The sequence below is a fragment of the Globicephala melas genome, chromosome 10, assembly GCF_963455315.2.
Source record: "Globicephala melas chromosome 10, mGloMel1.2, whole genome shotgun sequence".
NCBI classification, from domain to species: domain Eukaryota; kingdom Metazoa; phylum Chordata; class Mammalia; order Artiodactyla; family Delphinidae; genus Globicephala; species Globicephala melas.
Window position 1 is genome coordinate 80,764,476 of NC_083323.1, and position 4,287 is coordinate 80,768,762.

Below are 4,287 nucleotides of genomic sequence, written 5' to 3' on the forward strand. Positions count from 1 at the left end.
GTTGAAAGGGACAATTTGTCTTTAATGAATTTTTTTTCCCCTAGATTTCTGTTTGTAAGCTTCAAGTACTATTCCCTTCTCCACTCTGTCTGAAGTATGACTATCTAATACAGATACAACTGCAGCAAAATGAATGCCAGTCAGCAAACTGAACCGTGCAAGAAGTCTGTTTTTCTACAGGCCTCTGCTCTACCAGCTGAGCTATAGAAGGGAGTACAAAAGTCTTCTTTTCTTTCTTTCTTTACTGGCCGCATCCTGTGGCATGTGCGATCTTAGTTCCTAGAACCAAGATCGAACCCGCATCTGCAGTGGAAGCATGGAGTCTTAACCACTGGGCCACTGGGGAAGTGTGGAGTCTTAACCACTGGACCACTGGGGAAGTCCCCAGAAGTCTGTTTTTCTATAACCTAATTTCTGTTTTGAGCATTCTTCCAATGCAGCAGAAATTAATCTCTGTCAATTCAGGGATTTCCTCCCACACTTCCCAGAGTTGCATTGAATATCTGGAGGATGTTCAAGTGACAAGAGGTTGGGGGTGGGAGTACCAGGTTGAGTCTGACCACTGGTCACCGTTTGTCCATTCTGGCGTCACTGTGATGGCCAACGCCAGGAACGTAAATGACCTCCTGCCACTCCAGCTCCCACAGGGACTGTACCCTCAGTATCTATCTGCTGGACTCACCTCACAGTCATTTCTCTGCTGGTTATTCTTGCTCTTTTCCTTTGATCTGGGAATCCACAAACCTGTCTGGAGCTTTGGTAATGCCTCCTTCCCACCTGACACTTGAATGGGTGAGGGAGAAGGGGAGGGGGCAGGCCCATCCCAGGGCCATATTAGCATCTGTGTTATGACGGCTTCCTGCCCCGGGAAATCTTTGTGAGGCAGCCCTTCCTCTAAATTACCGAGTAGATTTCTACATCTTATTTACGCCCTGCGCATTTGCCATTGCCCTTGGGACCTGTAGTTTAGAGACTCAAAATCCAAAAGAAGCTCATTATTTTCTGTTTTCTGTTAACTTATTCTCCCTGAAGGTAATAGAATTCAAGTAACCTATCTGCTGTTTGGAAGATGGTAAGAATGAAGAAGTAGAGAAAATACTAGAGGAAAGCATTGGCAAGTACTTCAAAACTGTATCCTACCTCATAACTTTCTACTGATTAATTCCCTAACAGAGGTCTGAAACACAGACTGGAATGGCATCTGAAACAGAATAAACCTCTTGATGAACGACTGAATGATGCGTACATGCTCTCATATAATACATAGGAGCTCTTAAAAAATATTATCTGCAACAAACAGAAATTACTTAGAATACAATTAGATTATATGGAGTCTATCTCTGCTGTGATCTGGCTGTAGAATGCTAGGCTTCATCCATCGCTTTACTTTCTGAGCATAGAGTTCCCCATTTGTAAAGTGGAGATAATAACCTCTACTTCAGAATCTTTCTGTGGTAATTAAATCATGTTAAATAATCGAGGTGATTCATGACAACCATTCAGTAAATTCTTATTTGTTCATTCATTCATCTATCCACTCATATGGTCACCCTTTCTTTCATCAGTTATGCATGCCTTACTCCTGTATAGCAAGACTATAGACACTGTTAATGAACCTTTTGTGATATGTACAAATAGGTCGTCGGATGGGTGTGACTGCCCTAGCCATTTATCTAGTCAGCTCTAGATGGAAGCCTTAAGTAAGATCAGTGAAGATAAGCCCTAGAGTCACTATTCCCATGGATCTGATAAACGATGCTCACGACTAGGGCCTCCCCATTGCCCTTACTGGTTTCTAGTGAACAAGTAGTTTAGAGCAGAAATAGTGACTTATGGACAACAGTACCTCCTCACCTCTTCTCTAAATAAATGTTATCAGTGATACTTTCCGGGCTTGACATAGAGAGTTGGCTGAGATAAAATCTTAGATCCAGAGCAGAGTTCATAACTATCTTTCTCTTTTAAGTGAAGTATAATTTTTTTTTTTTTTTTTTTTTTTGCGGTACGCGGGCCTCTCACTGCTGTGGCCTCTCCCGTTGTGGAGCACAGGCTCCAGACGTGCAGGCTCAGTGGCCATGGCTCACGGGCCCAGCTGCTCCACGGCACATGGGATCCTCCCGGACCGGGCACGAACCCGTGTTCCCTGCATCGGCAGGCGGACTCTCAACCACTGCGCCACCAGGGAAGCCCCAAGTATAATTTTTATATGGTAAAATGAACAGATCTTTTGTTCAATTCAATGAGTTTTTGACAATTCTATACACTCATTTAATTACCACCCAAAACAAGAACTTAACATTTTTATCACCTCCCTCCACAATACTCTCATACCCCTTTCCAGTCAATTCTCCTGCCAATATGGCAGAATTTTTATTGTGAAAGCTCCCAAATGTTCTTAGGGATGTCTTCTATTTTATTTAGCATTTGAATTCTGACAACTTTCATCTGTTGGAAGTAAACTAGTGACAGCCAACGTTTGCTGCATCATCTTAATACCCATAACTATTCTATGAGGTAGGAACTATTACTCCTTTCATTTTACAGATGAGAAAACTGAAGCTTAATGAGATAAAGTGAGTTTCCCAAAGGCCAAAAAGCTCTTAAGTGGCAGAGCTGGAATTTGAACTCAGATGGGCCTGATTCTAGAACTTAACTTTTATTTTCTTTTTTTAAAAAGACATGTTTATTCAGCATCAGGATCAGACCATTACATTTAGCAATCAACAGCATGGGTACAAGAACAAAACAAACCCAAAAAACTACATTAAAACCCTTTGTTGGAATGCTTTACACTTTCCACAGAAGAGAAACTGAAATAACGTGTTATACAATTAGTCACAAATACAGTCCTTGAGTTTTTTATTGCCCATACACATGAGTATTGTCTAAAACATATCTTCTCTGTAGCAGCTAGGCCCTGCCACCACTGTCCTTGCCTGAACTCACAAATCTGTTATAACCTGTAGCTTCCCTGTCACTCCTCTGGCTCTCTTCTCCTGCTAAGCTTTGTTTCCTGGCAGTAATTAAAACCTTCTGCCACTGCCAGAGGTCCTGCTGCTGCTGGAACAGCCACAGCCGCCTTGGTTTCGTGGTTTGGCAAAGTGTTGGCCTCCGCCACCATAGGGGCCAGATCTTCTGCCTCCAAAGTTTCCTCCATTCATGGGTCCAAAATTTGAAGATTGATTGTTGTAATTGCCAAAATCAATGCAGCTTCTGCCACCTCCAAAATTACTTCCATCGTTACCAAATCCGTTATAGCCATCCCGCTGCCACCATATCCCCCACCACCGCGGCTGCCACCAAAGGCATCTCGACCACTGAAGTTTCCTCCACGACCAAAGGTGTTGTTCCCACCAAACCCATCTCCGCAACCACCACCAAAGTTTCCAGAACCACTTCGACCTCTTTGGCTGGATGAGGCACTAGCCATCTCTTGCTTAGATAGGGCTTTCCTTACTTCACAGTTGAGGCCATTCACAGTGTGGTATTTCTGAATGACAGTCTTGTCTGCGGAGTCATGGTCATCAAAGGTTACGAAAGCAAAGCCTCTCTTTTTGCCACTGCCTCGGTCAGTCACGATTTCGATCACTTCAATTTTCCCATACTGTTCAAAACAGTCTCTTAGGTGATGTTCTTCAGTGTCTTCTTTAATGCCACCGACAAAAATCTTTTTCACAGTGAAGTGGGCACCAGGTCTCTGAGAATCTTCTCTCGAGACAGTCCCCTTTGGTTCCACCACTCTTCCATCCGCCTCGTGTGGCCTTGCCTTCATGGCTGCACCCACCTCCTTCACAGTGGCATATGAGACAAACCCGAAGCCTCTAGAGCGCCTGGTATTTGGATCCCTCATCACCACACAGTCTGTGAGCACTCCCCGCTGCTCACCATGGCTCTCCAGACTCTCTTTCAAAGCTCAAACCTCCGATGAAGAGCTTCCATAGCTGTGCAGGCTCTTTGGGAGACTTTGACTTAGACATGACCTCAGTCGTGGCGGGGTGGGGGGAGACTTTAACGATGCTTACGTGGTGGCGTCCACGGGCAGAAAGGCTAGAACTTGACTTTTATTTTATTTTTTAAAATTAAATTTAATTAATTAATTTATTTTTTGTCTGCATTGGGTCTTCATTGCTGCGCGCAGGCTTTTTCTAGTTGCGGTGAGCGGGGGCTTCTCTTTGTTGCAGTGCGCAGGCTTCTCATTGTGGTGGCTTCTCTTGTTGCGGAGCACGGGTTCTAGGCAGGCGGGCTTCAGTAGCTGCAGCATGCGGGCTCAGTAATTGTGGCACGCGG

General features: G+C 44.3%; 1 pseudogene; it reads right to left on the reverse strand.

The window, feature by feature from the left end:
• Positions 1-3,023: 3,023 nt before the first annotated feature.
• Positions 3,024-3,977, reverse strand: LOC115839085 (heterogeneous nuclear ribonucleoprotein A1-like; annotated as a pseudogene).
• Between the last annotated feature and the right edge of the window lie 310 nt (positions 3,978-4,287).